This window comes from Hibiscus syriacus, unplaced genomic scaffold (assembly GCF_006381635.1).
Source record: "Hibiscus syriacus cultivar Baekdansim isolate YM2019G1 unplaced genomic scaffold, ASM638163v2 tig00111234_pilon, whole genome shotgun sequence".
In the NCBI taxonomy this organism is placed as follows: Eukaryota; Viridiplantae; Streptophyta; class Magnoliopsida; order Malvales; family Malvaceae; genus Hibiscus; species Hibiscus syriacus.
The window spans coordinates 735263-753292 of NW_024063028.1; the positions used below are offsets into that span (position 1 = coordinate 735263).

General features: G+C 34.8%; 1 long non-coding RNA gene and 1 pseudogene across 1 annotated transcript; both read right to left on the bottom strand.

Moving 5' to 3' along the window:
- Positions 1-1592: 1592 nt before the first annotated feature.
- On the bottom strand, positions 1593-6314 carry LOC120156711 (annotated as a pseudogene).
- Positions 6315-6446: 132 nt separating this feature from the next.
- LOC120156629 lies at positions 6447-17258 on the bottom strand. The gene is made up of 3 exons (XR_005519074.1): positions 17141-17258; positions 10320-10330; positions 6447-6458 (listed from the first exon to the last, which is right to left on the bottom strand). It is a non-coding gene; the product is annotated as an uncharacterized LOC120156629 (long non-coding RNA).
- Positions 17259-18030: the final 772 nt, after the last annotated feature.

An 18030-nucleotide genomic window follows, 5' to 3' on the forward strand; every position in this document is an offset into this window, starting at 1 on the left:
CGGATGCTATTGATGACATTTTTATCATCGTTCTCTCTTTTCTTTAGAACGAGATTCTGATTTAGCATTGTGGCAGCAGAAAATTCAAACGTCATTTTCACCGCTCATCCATGTTTCGTTAACTCTTTTAGCTCATCTTTTTTATATAAAAAAACAGTAATCCATCAACCATTTTCGCATAATCAAAACTTGTTCAGTTTCATCATCCTGCAAATGTTGGCTCTCTTGCTTATTTGTTTCATGTCCCCTCCACTGGATTGGAATGAAACAAATAGCTACGGAAACCAACATTTGCAGGGTGAGGAAACTGAACAAGTTTTTGATGATGCAATAATGGTTGGAAAAAACATGTTAAAAGGGAGTTAACAAAACATGGGAACCGACACCTTAATGTGCGGCTAAAAAAAGGTGCTACCAGTTTTGTTATTGTTTAAATAACAAAACGAGTAAAAAATAACCGAAAATATTATTATTTTTACATAAACATCATTTTTTTAACATTTCCGATAAAAGTGACCAACAATAATAAACTGGTAGCGCCTAATAATGTTTCCGGTCATTTTACCAAATCCGGTAAAACGCCTAATAATAACAAAACCGGTAACGCCTAATAATGTTTTGGTCCTTTTTTATCGGTTTTGTTATTTTTTAGCCATATTTAAGACTGTCGCACATTAATATTTCCTTAAATAGGAGCATTACTTGGATAGGGTAAATCAAAATTCTCATTCTAAAGAACAAGAGAAACGAGAAAAAAAAACTTTATACCATGAAACTGTAAATTACATTTCCATATATATATAATTATTATAATCAAGTTTTTTCCTGGTCGATTCATATTTGAAAGAAATATTCGGAAAATATTGAAGTAATGTCGTTTTTGAATATTTAGGGGCTGTTTGTTTATCTCTTAATGAAACCATTCAACGTTAAATGATGAACCGTTCAACATTCAACGCGTTTGTTTCGCACTTCTGAATGATGAGTGCTGACTGATTCAGCAAAACAATGTTGAATGATTCAGCATAGAAGTACATTCTGAATGATTCAGAGCCATTAGCAAACAGCATGTCACATTCAGAGTTAATTATACAGAGCCTCTGAATTATTCAGCATTTCATTCAACGCTTAATCATTCTGAAGTAAACAAACAACTCCTTAGTTTGCCTTAGTCATCTTTATTCATATTAAATTTAATCATTCATACTAATAGGATATTATAAACCTTCTTATTGGTATGATCAATGAATTTGTTATTATCTCATTAGGTCTGTAATTTGAACATTGCATTTACAAGGATATTAATGTTATTATCATATGGTTGAAAATCTTTGAACAAAACTATATTGTATTGACCCAGATTTAACAAAATAAGATATTACCCAAAATCAACAAAATCTAAGCCGTTGATCTCAAATTCACAGGTGTGGACATCAGCCTCACCACTGAAAAATGAACCCTAAATGTGGAGAAAAAAAGAACAGCTGAAAAATTACTATCTGAACTGAACAAATATTATATATGATACAATCCTCTAAAAGGATCAATGATCTATCTGGCTAACTAGCAACTGTGTGGTGACCTACTTCGGGTCGAATTCGAAACCACCCACACACAAATTAGGAAGAATTATTCGACTGTAGACTGCTGGGAAGGAATCTGACATGACGGCAATGTTTTAACTTGGACAAAGCTTCTTGTGATTTACCGAGCATGAGATCGACATAAATTGCAGTCACAGTGGCTTCGCTACTGTTCGGTACCAGGGACAGCGCTTGTGTCACAAAATGGTGGGCGCGCTCAAGTTCACCTTGAATTGCAGACACCGTGGCAAGATTTGCATAAGCATTCCGCGTGCCTCTTCTGGCTTCAGAAACATGCATTCGTGCAAGCCCTCATGATAAGGATTCTTGGCAGCTGCTGCTCTCCATTCAGTTCTTCACAATCGATGGGTTTTTCCACCCGCCACTGCTCACAGTCCTCTGAGTAACGGCAATTCAACGTTATTGCCCCCAGACAAATAAATAACCAGATGCTCTGCAGCTTCATTAGGTTTGTTCAGTAAGCAGAGTGCGTCTGCCGCATACATACATGGCCTAGAAAGATGCAAGTTCTTGAACAACCCGGTAGTTCTAACAGCGAAAGTGCAGCAGAGAGGGCCTTCAGAGGATTATCCAGTTCTAACTCTACATACGCCAGGTTAGCAAGAAGAGCTTGCTTAATCATCTGATTTTCTCTTTTTCGGATGTATTCATAATAAGAGATGGAGTTCCGAACAATTTCCGGATTAGCTCCCCCTTTGGCTCTTTCAAATCTCCGTTTGAGTTAACTAGACCAACAAACACAGTTGAAGTCGTGGAATTGATGCCAGATGACTTCTTATGGATTGGTTCATGGAAGATGGTCTGTCACTCGATTCACTCTCCTCCAAGGATGAATTGGGGGGTAAAACAGATCTGGAATTACTCCGTTAAAAACAAATCACTTTTTCTTGGGGCATGTTAAGCAGGGTCGAGGGGAAAAGAAAGGGTAAGCATAAACAGTGACAATTGAAAGAAGTGAGGGCTAAAATTAGCACCAAGAGCACACAATAGAATAAGAGCATTTTGCATATCATTTAAGACAAGCTAATACAAACATAAATAAGGTTAGACACTCCTTTTCGGATAAATTGCGACAATTTCATGCCCTCTTCACAAGACACAGTGCACTCTGAATTGACTAATTAAAGAGGCAATAGCAGACAGTTTAGGGTATTCAACAAAAAAATGATCACCAATTTCCTACAGAAATGCAAGATGGAATAAGGAATAGGTACAATGAGCACAAAATGCTAAGGATACGTGATTGAATGATCATGTCCTCTAAAACATGCCTATCAAAATTTTCAAGGTACACAAACTTGCATATCACTTTCCACAAGCTAGCTTTTTATAAAAAATAATTTCTCTCCAATCTCCAAGTACAAGGCTAGCAGTTAGTCATATCCATCTTTCAGTGGTCATTCTTAACAAGCAAGCACTTCGATGTCCTCTAAAAACGTGCTTATCTATTTTGTAAAGTAGACAAAAACACACATCACCATACACAAGCTACCTTTTGTCATTTTTTTTACTTTCCTCAACCCCCAAGTACAAAGCTAACAGTTAGTCATATCCATCTTAAAGAGGCCTCTAAAGTGTTTCAATGGATATTAGTGAGGAATTTTCCATTTTGGAAGGAGCTTCAAGTAATAACACAACAAATATTTAGAACTTACGGCAGATTTTGAAGCATCATGGCAAGCTAACACAACCTCCAGCAACAAGAGGCAGATATGAAGGGCTGTTGTCTGCATATAAATAAAAAGGGAAACGATTAAAACAAACCAACAATGCTCAAATAAAATGACAATTATATAAGATAAGTACCTCATCTATTGGTTCAATGTTTTGATACAGAGGTTCAAGAATAGATAAAACCTTTGAGTATTCATGAAGGTGGAACCAAATAACTGCCTACATCAGACCAATTCACAAGAAACACATTACTGCAAGCCATCGTTGAAAAGATTCTTGTTCCTGGGCTCTTGAAATAACAAAAAGGGGGCATACTATGTTTAGAGCCACAGAGGTATCAAATTCGTCTGTGTGAATAATACTGGCACTATCTGAAGAAAACTGCTGTATAGTTGTACCATTTCCTTTTGAATCTGAAGTAAAGTTATTACCAGAACTGCTACCAGACTCTGCCTGTTCCCTAGATGCATGACCAAGCTCCTCACAACTCTTCTGAATAGCAGAAATGGGGAAAAGATGTTAAAAAAATAATCCAAAAGTAACTTAAATCATGATCGTAACAATGCCAAACTCACATTATATGTCAATAAATCTTCTACTCAAAAACAGTTTTTGCAAGTTAGCGCGACTGGAAGAAAGGAAATGAATTCATTAGACTCAAATACATGACACAACTCAAGCTCAAAAAGTCCCTGGCCCAAATTAAACGTGATCAAATACACAAATAATTTCCGAGAGTAAATACTAACTAATAGTGGTTCACAATGGTAATTACGGTCTATATTGCCAAATGCCAAACCAAATGTGATTGCAATTAAAAAAACAAATACAAACAACTTTAAGCTAATGAGAATGTTTCACCAAAAATATTCCAATTGAGTATCAAATTAAATTTTCCATGTTAGTTTAAATTTTTAATATACTATCTGCAGCAGTTGATACTCCACCAACCTTCCGTTTCAACTGGAGAAACAAGAGTTAAAAGTTTCTTGATGAATGGGCAAGAAGAATCATTCATGACAGAAAGTACATAATTAATAATGAGCAATTTTGCAGGGGTGCACAGACATGGAAACCAGGAGGTAATAAGATAATGTGTACCTTGACATTGCTAAGGACCTCAAGCAACTTCTTTGGTGTGAGCAACCATCCCGAAAATACTCCGCAATTCCAATATTATGAAGAACCTGTTGAATTATCCATTGGTTCAAAATACTTTAATGGCACCAACAGAAAGGACAAACTTATAAAGAAGTAAAAAGCTACTCAAGTGAAGTTATTGGTGAACATATTCATGCTGAAAAATCCTGCAGCAGCTGAAATTTGTGCTCATAAACTTGATAAACTAAAAATCCATTCTGATAAAAAAATATTCAACTTCACTACAGCATGTTATAAGTACCAGTTAGCACTACAAAAACTATTTTGACACGCTACCAAAAGTTTTATCCCGAAATACATAAAGTCAAGTTTGAAAGTTGTGTATAACAATAATTTCAGCCTTAAAGCCACAAATCTTGCACTATGGAGATACTAGCACTTTTTCGTATCAAATTATCATCCATTCTTCTGCTTGGTTTAGGTTTTTGAATTAAGACACTTTCCGGTTTTGGCTTTGATAAAAACTAAATAAACTTTAAAAAGCCTAAAATGGAAAAATAACTTGAAGTAATTTTTAAACCAAAATGCGTTTTGAAAATCATTAATTTTTAATTTAGAAATAATACAGAATTCTTTACTAAATTAATAAATAGCTAGGCACTGTAGCCTAAAATGTTTTAAAAGATAAAGCATTTACTTTTATATGATATATTCAGCATGAACTACTTACCAGTTAACATTTTCATTGCTCTTTTCATTGAAATGTTTATTTAAGTGATCCCAATATGAGTAACTATATATTGAAATTTGAATAATTTAAGGGTCATCAAACATAATTGTACACAGCAACTACTTAAAAACTTGAGGAACTGCAACTGTCCTAGTTCACTCCACCTAACATTGGTCTTTCTCATCAATTACAATAAATCCATATCATGCTAGTATTGACTAATACATAACAACATGTCCTAGTTACACAAATGTCAGTGTATAGTTGTCCATCCTAACAATAAAACATGACAGCAATAACCAACTATGAAATCTGTCTTTGATGACTACCCTCTAGTCCAACTTCACCATGTATTAGATATTACTCAATTAAGCACAGTAGATAAATTGAATTTGTACTTCCATTAAACTAAACACCTGAACAGTTTAACTCAACCATCCAAGTTCCCACACCCATTTGCCGGAGCTTACGAGTATATAGCAACCGGGTACACCATTTGGTATATGGTAACATAAAAATCTATCATCTCCATGATACCCCGAGCAAGTTAATTGTCAGCAAATCAGAATTATTAAGCTAATTTATATAGTGAAAACATAATACGGCAATAACTAGACTAGTTATTGATGAATGAATGAATAAAAGGGTGAAGAGCTAAGAAATGAATCGGGTCAATCACATCCATGAACGAAACAACGCGTGCATATGCAAAGTAATTTGAAACATTTTACCTTTGGATCGCCTTCTTTCTTCACCTTTAGCTGATTCAACACATCGACACACTCGGCGAACTTTCTAGATTGGAAGCGAAGAGCCGCTTCTTTAGCGAGAGCGGCAGTGACGGGAAGGCCTCCCTCATCGTCTCCGGTGGAACCATCCCGATTCGGAGCCGACGACGATGACGAATCTCGCGAATCCATGATTATATCAGACCAATCGAACTGGCGAAAAAAATCTCAGGCGAGCGAATAAAAAACCCTAGCTTGTTCTAACCCGAGAAATGTGTTATAGTTTTCAATAAATTTTCATTTGAGGAATTTCCGTAATGAGTCCTCAAAAGTTTTAAAGAAATTGCAATGAAGGATAATCGGAGATCGTTATTTGGCCGCTCCGAGGTCGCCTGAACTGCAGAAATCAGAAGGAAAAAAAATGCAAAAGACAGTAAAAGCCTACGCCGACCGATTTCGTGGAGAGATACTGAGAGACTCCAGAACTGAATGGAAAGAGTTAAGTTCAAAAAGATTTAAATTGATTTTAGTTCAAATAAATATAAAATTATAATTAAAAAAAATTTTTCATTATATAATATTGTTAAAAATGTTAGTTCTAGACTAGACAATAATATTTTTCTAAAAATTAGAATTTTAATATTAAAGTGATTATATTTAATGCAAAGTTTTATATAAATAAATATTATGTCTTTACTTTTATCATAATATAAGTAATATCATAATATATTATTCTTAGAAAAGCAACTATTTGCTACAAATAACTATTATTTTCTGCCTCAACAATACCAACACATTTATACCTAATTTCTAATTCTTTCATAATAATAATATATTACTTTAATCAACAATCGGTTGGTTAATGGGACGAGATACTAGGTCTCTTAGTAAGGTTAAAGTTCGAATTTTGACGGTTGCGAATGAAACAAACTAGGTTGGGAGGATCGACATTACCTCTGTAATACCCGATTTAATTAATCGATCAATAGATCGATATTTACTATGGAGCATTGAATTTTGCTCTTTCTAAATAACATACATAACATTTCGTGCTAGTTCAATAATAGAGGATTGCACTGCAAAACTTTGAAAGAAACATGAAATGGGAAAAACTACTCAATCCGTAGTCCATACGGTTCTTTCTAATTGTACAAATACAAGTGAAACATGTCCAATACGGTAACCTCTACCATACATACTCTGTTGAATAACATCTACATCTAAATTTCATTTTAACAAGCGCATTGGAAACTTCAGAATCTCCATAATGTAACAATCCTTGGCGCAGACCAGTGCTTCCACCGCTCTGGTCGCAAGGAGCTTTGGTACTCATCTAGTCGCTTCTCTGTGATATCAAAGATTGAATCAGGAGCAACAGAGGAGATTGGAATCGACAAAATGTCACGAGCCATCTTGGAAAGAGTTGGATACTTCATCTGGTTCACCTTCCACCAACCCAACACGTCGAACTCTTGGACGCGGGGTAACAAGACTCTTCCAATACTGATCTAGCTCAGACTTCATTTGATGGCTACTAGTCTCCATAATGTAGCATCGAAATCTGTAAGCCCACGGTCTGAAAGAAGATTTCCCTGATGAGATTCAGTCTTTCCATGTCTCCAGCATTCCCTTCATCTGCATATGTTGGCGTCAAGGCAGTGGAAGTGCCTTGTATTCAAGAAAGAGCTCGTGAATTCCGTCATCAACAGTTTTAACATGTGGGAGCTTCCTCGATGTATGTTTTTGTGAAACTGAACTCGACAAGTTTCATTTTGAAACGAGGATCCATGACTGCGGCAATTGCCAAAACAGGCTACAATCCTTCCATACTTATCAATCTTTCATGCATTGATTTTGCAAGGTTGCTGATAAAGTGATCCTCACTCGTGATAGAATGACCCAAGTCCGCATGTATCCTCCACACTTCATGAAAGATTGTGATTGCAGTAGGTTGAGTTGTAGCTGTAAGGATGCTAGCTGCATCGAAGAGAGGTTTCAAGAAACTGCATAAAGTCTCAGCCAGCTTCCAGTCTTCCATTGATGGGGCTAGCTTATAATCTGGATCATAAGTATCCAAGCAATCAAACACTTCCTTCAATTCACAAGCAGCTAGCATTTGGTATGTTGTGCTCCACCGAGTTTGATCATCAAGAAACAGGCTCTTTTCACTGGCACTTGAAGCTGGTTTTTTACTTGAACGAATTTTTGTCCTCGGGGGATTCTGACATCTTCACGTACTTTACACTATCATGGATTTTCTGATGATCTCTTGCCCGGCTCCAAGCACATCCTTTGCCATTCTGCTTATTGTATGAGCTATACAATTTCCAATTAACAGCTGACCATTAAGAATAAGAGGATTCTAACGCAAAGTAAAGGTCTAAGATTTTCCAGCCCGGCATCACTTAGTGGATGATTAAAGGTGAGGGAAATAACTTCCCTTCCAAACTCCAGTCTGAAAGGCTAGCAGCAACGGAACATAGAGCAAATGGGAATCCGGATACGGTTCCATTATGACATTGAAAACCCGTCTGCAACTTCCACTCCACATCAACAAAGTGTCCATAATAAACACATAACCAAGCGTTTGATTTGAAGTCCACATGTCCAGTGTAAGACAAAATCGTCCAGGAATACCCTCAATAAACTTCATGAGGCTTTGCTTTTCCCTCAGGTAAGTTGCCACACAATCCCCTTGAATGGTGTTGAAACTCATTTTATCGAACCGAGGCTGAAGATTTTGAACAAAAGCTATGAAACCAGGATGCTCAACCATGTGAAGAGGGTAATCATGCATGATGATCATTTTGGCAATTTCATGCCGGTATCATCTTGATCAATGGGACAAAAGGTGTACTAGGAGATCTATAGCGTCGTTTTGGAGGTTCACTTCCACCCATCTTTGCGTTATACTGGTTGAATTGATTGTTATCTTGGCCTCGTAACACTGGACAGGTTCCTTTGGCAATGTGGCGTTTCAGATGGCTGTACCTGCTACCTTGGAACCAGTGCTATAAGCAAAACTTTGCTTGCAGCCCTTACAATATGCTCTTTCTACATCCAGCACTCACATGTTCAATGGTAAAGTACTCCACACCATGGACTTCTTTTTCCTACGCTTGATAGGCTGCGTGTCAGGAGTGGTCAAAGCCAGATGATTGTTGTTCTCCCCAGGGATTATTTCCATATCCATCATTTCTGCGTACAAGTAAACCCTGCTGCTAAAAAGCAAAATAAATTTTAGAAAGGAACTCATGACTACTACAAACTGAGAAAAGGTTCAGGAAATGATGAGGTTTAGCCAAGCACTCTATCAGTTTTTACACAAACGTTAGAAATCCATAATAGATTATAAAATCATAAGCTAATCTTAATCATAAGCACTATATCAATGGTTGTGCTGTGTGAACCAACCGAGCTAATCTACCGGTTTAAACCATGAAAGCAAAGATTGCACATGCAAGTGTTGGGATTCAAACTCGAAGCTTCCTCAATACCACTCATAAAAATGACTGCATAAACCAACTGAACTAAGTTCTACGTTCTAAATTACATAATATTTTACCATTACACGAAACATGCAAGCAACACTACGTACGTACATATGCTAGCAATGCAACAAAACAAATGGTTGTGCAATTTTGATATGTTCCAGTTCTAAAGACATCAGAATTTAGTACTCAATCACTTCGAATGTCGACGGCGTATGATGCCATTGCCGAAGCAATCTCGATCACAATAAAAACCACAAGCGACCGGGTCATCACTCGTGGATCCATCCAGAAAACGAATCAATTATAAGAAAATGGCATTACATAAACAGATAAATAGGCCCGCTTTGTGGTGAAGGGGTAAAATAGGTATTTTACATATAAATGGGCTTGACCGGGAAACGTATAACAAGGTTTACATTACAAACAAAACAAAGACCCCATTAAATTGAATCGAGGGATCTACCGCCCAGATCGTTAAAATCTCAAAAAGGGCAGGCAGACTGATCCATCAAAAACCTGAAACAAGAAACGGAAAGGAGCTCATAGATTCATTTAAAAGACGAAGTCCCAACTTCTGTAAACTATTCAGGACAAAAGCTACCAACGATTTTCTCGTGAAAATTTAATCAAACGTAAACAACGTAATTCTCAGAAAATTCAAACATGGAGCTTCAAAAAAAATAAACCCAGAACTCGATCAAGCAAAGAAAAGAAAACACTAAAAATACAGAAAGTTGGATTCAAAGAAGTGAAAAATAATAATAGCGATGTGTTGTTGGTTTACCGGTGAAAAGGCCAAAGAGAAGCGATCTCGGGGCGGGTTTGAAGGCCGGAAAGCGACGCCCAAGGCGGAGAGATAAGGCTTTGCAGGAAGAGAGCGGGAGGAGACTAGGAGGAGGATTTGGGCTTAGAACAGACCCGAAAAGCTAATTGGACCTAAAAGAAGAAAAGGGGCAAAGGTTAAAAAAATGTGGGATTTTGAGAGAACAAAAAAATAACCTTGTAGGGTTTTTGGGAACTGGGTATTCAAAGCTTTTGGGAACTGGTAAGGGTACATTTGGTTCCTGCTTATCGGTTCATCCTTCGCCAACAAAAAACGAGCCGCCTACGAGACGGACCACAAGGCCGAGCCAGCCCACCCCCTAACATGGCTTCTTATTTAGTCATTTCCAATTTATTTAGGGTTTATAAGGTTAGCTGATATTTGAATTGGAGGCCATTGTTATTGAATTTTTAAGGTGGTGCACTGCAAATTTTGAAAGTATCTTCTGTAGTACTTGTATATAAATTTGATGTTTGATATTATGCGTGGGTTTAAGTTGTTTTTAAATTGCTCGATGTAAAATTTATGCTTTAGTTTATGCATAATATTTTTTTAGTAAATTATACTATAAATTCTAAATCTAACTCTAATCTTACATAGATTATAAGGAAAGGAAGGAGAATATTTCTAGCGGAGTTAGAACTCGTGACTCAAAAAATATGAGAAAATCAAACTAATTAATATTTTCATATGATATAATCAAAATCAATCAGTAAATTTTGATTTATAATTTGAATAATTTAAGATTTGGAGCATTTCTCTATTTTCTAGCATATACAAAAGAGAGAAAGAAAAAAAAACAATGATCATATATTTTGATAAATTAATTAATTTTGAATTTTAAATGGTAAAATTACAATTTCAATCCTTTAAAAATAAATAACGATAATAAATTTACTAGAAAAATAAATTACCAACTATTACTTATAATTTTCTCTTTCTCTTATCTAGTCTTTTCAGTTTTTTAGTAAGATACACAAACAGTCATTATATTATGCTTAAATAATTTCTTTAATTAATAAGATATTAAAAGATAAAGAAATTATTATTTTGGATAATTAAGATTTATTACCCAAAATAGCAGTAAGCTGCTACAAAAAAACCCAATCAATGGAACAAGAAGGGAACTATACAACAAAAAATTATACCCCAATGATTAGAAAGAGCTAAATTTGTGTTATCTAATCTATTAATATTCCTATTACTTAGAAGAGTTCTTACTATCTCCTTAATAGTGTTGATAATTCCTTCTTCGGTTCTCCAAATCCCTTTGAAAATCTTTCGATTCCTTTCCTCACAAATGGTGTAGTTAAATGCACACCATGAGAGCTTCAGAATACAAGAAAGCAGTGATTTACCTTTCCATGAAGAAGACGCCCACTCCAGTAGGTTGGGTTCAGGTCAAGAAAGTATGTTCAATCCAGACAGTTGGAGGATTGATCTCCAAATGGAGCAGTCTTTGAGCACTCAGCAAAGAGGTGGATTCTAGTTTCCTTTGCTTCAGAATAGAAAATGCAGAGATCGTCGGTTACAAGGCCAAAACGTTGCAGTATGTCCCTAGTGGGAGTGATCCATAATAATCATCCATGAATAATGTTGCGCTTCGGGATATGAAGAGGATACCATATCAGTTATGCCATGAGACTTTAATGTCTTTAGGACGAATCTCATCCCAAATTTCTTTTGTGCATTTCCTGCTGTTGCAAGCACTGGTTGAGCAACACTTCTAATTTTCAGCATTCGCCTGAAGCTCCAGCTAGCACTCGGTGATTCTTCCATGATCCAGAAATCTTGTTGCTTAATTATGTAGTTATGGATCCAAGCAACCCATAGAGAACCTTCCCGCAAGTAATTTTCTGGTAAGATGAATTAGGCACGTAATATTCCAGGACTTGATGTCCTTTAATCCTAGACCTCATTCGGATTTAGGTTTACAAATTTTCTCCCAACTCACCCTTGCACCAACAACAGTTATGTCCGAGCCTTTCCAAAAAAATCTGGAACATAATTGCTCAATCTTTTTGATAATGGACTATGGTAAGACTAGTTGTCTGCACCAAAAATTAGCAACGGTATAGAGAACAGTCTTAATAAGCTCTACCTGCCTGCATAGCTCATCTTTTTCCTAGACCGTTGATGAAGTTTGCTCTTGATATTGTCGAGAAGTGCTTGACAATCTTTATCAGTAAGTTTTTGGTGACAAGTGGAATCCCCAGGTATCTAACAGGTAGTCTACCATGTTTAAAACCATAAGAAATGATGAAAATCAAGGTTATGAGCAGGAATGCCAACAGTGAAAATCTCGCATTTACCTGCATTAAGCTTCAGTCCAGAATACTCATAGAAACCGTCCAATACAGTAATGACTCCCATAACAGACTCAAGATTACCTTTGCAGAAAATTAATAAGTCGTCAGCAAAAGACAAGTGAGTAAGTTTAATTTTCTTGCATTTATGATGAAAGACAAAAATCCTTTAGAAGCAGCTTTATTGAGAATATTGAAAAGAACATTTATTACCAGAACGAACAAAATAGGGGAAAGCGGGTCTCCTTGTCTAATTCCCTTAGCTCCCTTAAAATAATCAATCAAGCTTCCATTGAAAACAATGGAGTATCTAGCATCCGAATAGCAAGAAATTATTAAATCTACTAATTTATTATAAAATAATTATTGTACGATGTAAAATAATAATGAATTTAGAGATCCCTTATAATAATTTAATCAAAATCATTCACTTCATAATTATTTAAAGAATGATTTTATAATTTTAAAACTTCAATTTTAACGTAATTTATTTTGTTAATATTTTTCCTAGTAACCATCCACCGAAAGCTCGATACACTCCATCGCACAAAGCACAAAACTTTCATAAAAGCAAAGTGATGGCGTTTGATAATGTATCAAATCAAATCACAGTTTAAGTAATAAATAATTATGTGCTTAATCGCTAATTGCCAGCTGATTTAATCATGAATCCACCAACTCCACTATGTGGTGGGTTAATCGCATGTTATTGTCATAATATTATAAAAAAATTATATAAATCGATCATAATAATAATTTATGCGATAATCAACCAAATAATCTATAACTAGATATAAGATTATAGTGCAATTTGATTATTAATCTTTCGAAAATTAATAATTCTTTGTCAGTTACAGGTTTCATCTTAATACTTTACCAAAATCTTTAGAGAATCTAACTCCTTAAACAAAAGTTTTTAATAAACACACCTAGACCAGATAGGTAAGATCTATGACCGGCCACGTGATAACAGAATAAAATCTAAAGTTTAATTTATATCTATCTAACTATCGACCAACCAATACTACAATAATCGACACCGTAAAGAGAAGGGACTACTTGCAACTCACCGACCCTTTTTCTTCTTCGTGATAATTTTTTTTATTTTTTTTCAAATATCGAGCAATAAACGTTTAATCAATCGTGATTCTTGTTCAAATTAAAAACAATGAAAGTCAGGTTCAATAAACTTATTTGCTCTCATGAATAATATGGACTCCTATTCGAATCAGAATGGTTACAGATAAAAAGTGTCCCAAAACAGCATATCACGACGAAGCAGGCTCTGTTCCGGGAAAAAACGGGTGTACTCTGTTTGCCAACACCAACGTTCCACAGGGGGTCTTTCGCACATGCTCCCACGTGACGTCTATTCTTAATTTCAGTTGGTAGAGCACAAGACTCTTAATTTTGTACTCCTGGGATCGAGTCTCACGGAAGGCATTTCATAATTCGGAGGTCTCCACGGAAGCTGCTCTCAACATGATGTTGGGGCAATCTACTATCATACCTCCCTTACCCATTGCATATGGAAAAAAGGGTCAGCTAAATTTTTTATTATTCCATTTTCATTTGGGCTTAATTCTATTTAGTAATGATTATTGACCTTTAATCTTGATTCACTACCCCTATCCTCCACTTTCATGCTTCATTGAGTGCATCTCACGCTCCCCCGTTGGATGGTGTTATTTTTACGGATATTTTATTACCAATTAGGCAGCGTATAATACTAATAACAATTTAAAAAACCATATGTAATTTTATACATATTTAAAGTTTGTGTTTTAATAACATATAGGGTAAAGTACACAAAATGGTCCATTGACTATAAGATTTTGTTAAACCTTACCTATTAAAAATTACAAAATGTCTCTCAATTATAGGGCATTGTTTTGTTGAGTTCCAAGACTATTGAAAGTTATAAATGATAATTTGACTATTCATATATTTCAAACTCAATCTTTTTCATTAATAATTTGGTGGTCATCTAAGCTAGACGTTAACATGTAGATTGAAATATGATAAAATATGGTCACAATGTCAGAGGTATATTTTGTGGATTGAGTTCATTTACAATATGCGTCAAGCCAATACTTGAAACATTGTCGTCGAGTCAATGCTTAAAACAACAGCAGTGCTAGTAAAATCATTAAAGTATAATTTTATCATATCTCAATTCGTAGGTCAATGTCCAACTCAATGAACATTAATTCGTTAAAACAAAAGGATAAGTTTTGAACATATGGAAAGTCAAGTGACTATTTTGTAATTTTTAATAGTGGAGAGACTCAACATAAAACGTCTTATAATTAGAAGATCATTTGTGTATTTACCCTATATATATATATATATATATATTATTAAATTTATAAAGTTCAACATTTGAATTATTGTTTTTTTAAATTATATTTCTTAATTCATGATGAGATAGTATCTTCATGGAGAGCTTGTAATTCGATTTCATCCATTAATTAATAAAAACAACAACAACAATAATAATAATAATAATAATAATAATAATAATAATAATAATAATAATATTTCTCTTCTGTTAGTGTTAATGGGATGAAAACAAAATTGTAGTAAGTTTTTTTGTTTAAGGTAAACTACCGCCAAGGTCAGTAAACTATTAAATCACTTCAATTTTGATCATTGAGCTAAAAATTTATCAATTACATCACTAAACTTTCAATTTAATTTCTATCAAGCCATCAATCCAATGATAATTGGACAATTACGAAACTTGAATACTAACACATTTACTCATTATTTACCTATTTTATCAAATTAGTCTTAATTTTACTTAGAAATAATTTTATAAATTTAATTCTCTAATAAGATGATTAGATTACATTTAGTAAATATTTAAAATTAGTTATAAATTAATAAAATATATAAATAAAGAAGAGTAAACATGTTATAATTTTAACTATGATCAAATTGATAGAATATACAAGTGAGGAAGATCAAATATAATTATAAATATTTATAACTACTACGTCAGCATGTTGGTGGCTTTAGAAACTAAATTAAAATTTAGTGACCTAATTGATCAAATATTTAATTCAATAGTACAAATAGAATTGACATAATAGTTTAATGAACATTTGGGTAGTTTACCCTTTAATTGACCGTATAGGAAAACAAGTTGGAATAATAAGACAATACTAAAAAGCCAGGTTTCAGTAAATCTTAAACGAGGCTCCCAATATTTCTCGGGATTGTGTAAAAGAAATGTTCCCCTCGTTTCTGCTATAATTACCCCTCTTCTCCTTCATTTTCACCACATAATAGTTTAATGAACATTTGGGTAGTTTACCCTTTAATTGACCGTATAGGAAAACAAGTTGGAATAATAAGACAATACTAAAAAGCCAGGTTTCAGTAAATCTTAAACGAGGCTCCCAATATTCTTCTCGGGATTGGTGGTAAAAAGAAATGTTTCCCCTCGTTTCTGCTATAATTACCCCTTCTTCTCTCCTTCATTTTCACCCAATAAGCTCAACCTCCCTTCTTTTTCTCTCAGCTTTTTGTCTGTCATGTTTGTGTTTGTTCGAGCTTTAGGGTTTGTGTTCCACGAGAAAGGGATGGAAGAAAAGGTGAAATGAAACATGGCCCTCTCTGTGTTCTTCCACAGCTTTCTTGAACTGCAACTTCGTCTTAGATCCTTCTTTCTTTACTGTTAGTTGTTGTGCGTATATAAGCGGTGCTGTTGCGGTTCAATAAAGCTGCGGGAAGATACTGATAAGGTCAAAGTGAGAATTTTCAAGATCGATCTGTTCCGGGATTTGAAAAATGCTACTTTGGGTGCTTGATTTTTTTCCTTCTTTCTTTCTAATCCAGTTTAAGAGTTTTTGCTTCAGTGATTTGACTGTGAATGAAGATAAATATTATATTTATATATATACACACACAAGCATATACTGTAGGTATACAATTTCCATGCTTATATGCTTTAAAGAACAAAGATTTGTCTTAACCCCGAACTGGTTATGTTTTGTTTTTCATTTTTATTCTGTCAATGATATATATATATATATATATATATATATACACAGAGAGAGAGAGAGAGAGAGAGAGAGAGATGTTCAAGCTTTAACTGCCATTGTCTTTTGTATCGCCTTGTTTTCTGCTACTTACTAAGAGTTCTTTTTTCTTTCTCATGGCTGCAAGCTGCAATTCCATGGCTATAATTCTGGTGCCAACTGCTGCTTTTTAAAAAAAGTTACTCCTAATTTGCAGTAACATTGTAAGAGAAGAGAGAGACAGACAGAAAGGGATGAAGATGCCTGTTTTGTAGTACTTGGAATTATCTATAGGGTATAGATTCTTGTCTTTGCTGATTATTTTTCTCTCTTTGTTTTTGGATCTCTTTATCTTAATTGCTTTGACATTGTTTTATTTATAGTAGTAAAGTATACCCCTCCATTTGTAGGTTCCATTGTCCTTGACTTGAGGTTGAAGAAGCTCTCTACTTGATATTTGTGGACAAAATTCCAGCAGTTATCAGCTGATGGATCTGCACTTACCCTTTCATACGGTAAATGTTAAACTTTCAGTCATTTTTATACATTTCCAAACCCACCAAATATTCCATTGTTGCCAATTTTTCTTTTAGTACTTGAGCAACTATGATTCAGCGCACTGTCAAGAACTTGTAAGCAATATTTTTTTTTAAACAAGAATAGGGCTAGTATTGAATTATGCAGCATTAAAGTTCCAGTTATATTCAGCGATGAACCACTGGAAATAGGCTTTAACCTACCCCCATTTGATATCCCCACCGATTTGTTCAAGTCCAGTTTTAACCATCCTTTCCATTCAATTGGATTTGAGTGTGGAGTTGGTGGGTGAATGAAGGTTTTATCAAAAGAACAAAACTTTATATGACATAAGATGCCTGGATGGATCAAGTTAAGAGGACTGCCCCACTTTTGATTGCATTAAGATAAGGGTTAATTTCTCTTCATGTGTGTATATATATATATATACACACACTTTTTTTCAGCTATTTCTAAGAATTACTCAACTATTATAATCGGTATGATATCAATACTAAGTGTCAACATATGAACTTTCATTAAAGATGGAGAAAAGGTGGATTTTTTTCTCTCGACTAGACTATTCTCATCATCATTGACCCATCATTCTCTCTAAAACCACCTATTATAATTCTCCGTCCAAATCAAAATAGGTGAAGGAACTACGATTGCCTCAACACAAATTGTTGCATCGACAAGATTATACCAAAAACATCTCGTCTTGTACCAAAGGCATTGAGATTTGAGAATGTTTCAATATCAGATCTGAAAGGTTCCAGCGTAGCTTGCTAAGGTAATAAACTAGTAGAAACATGGAGTGTGTGTTTTTTAATACGCAAGTGGATCTACCTAGACCAACTAGATATGTGTTGTAATGTGTGTGTGTATTTTTTAATGAAGGGATGATTTTTGGTTTGCAGCAATAAAACAAGTCCTGTAAGAAAGTACAACATTCAGGGTGAATCCTAGATGTAGCTACTTTTAATTATTTGATCGATACATTCATGTCTTGTATTAATGCTGCCAACG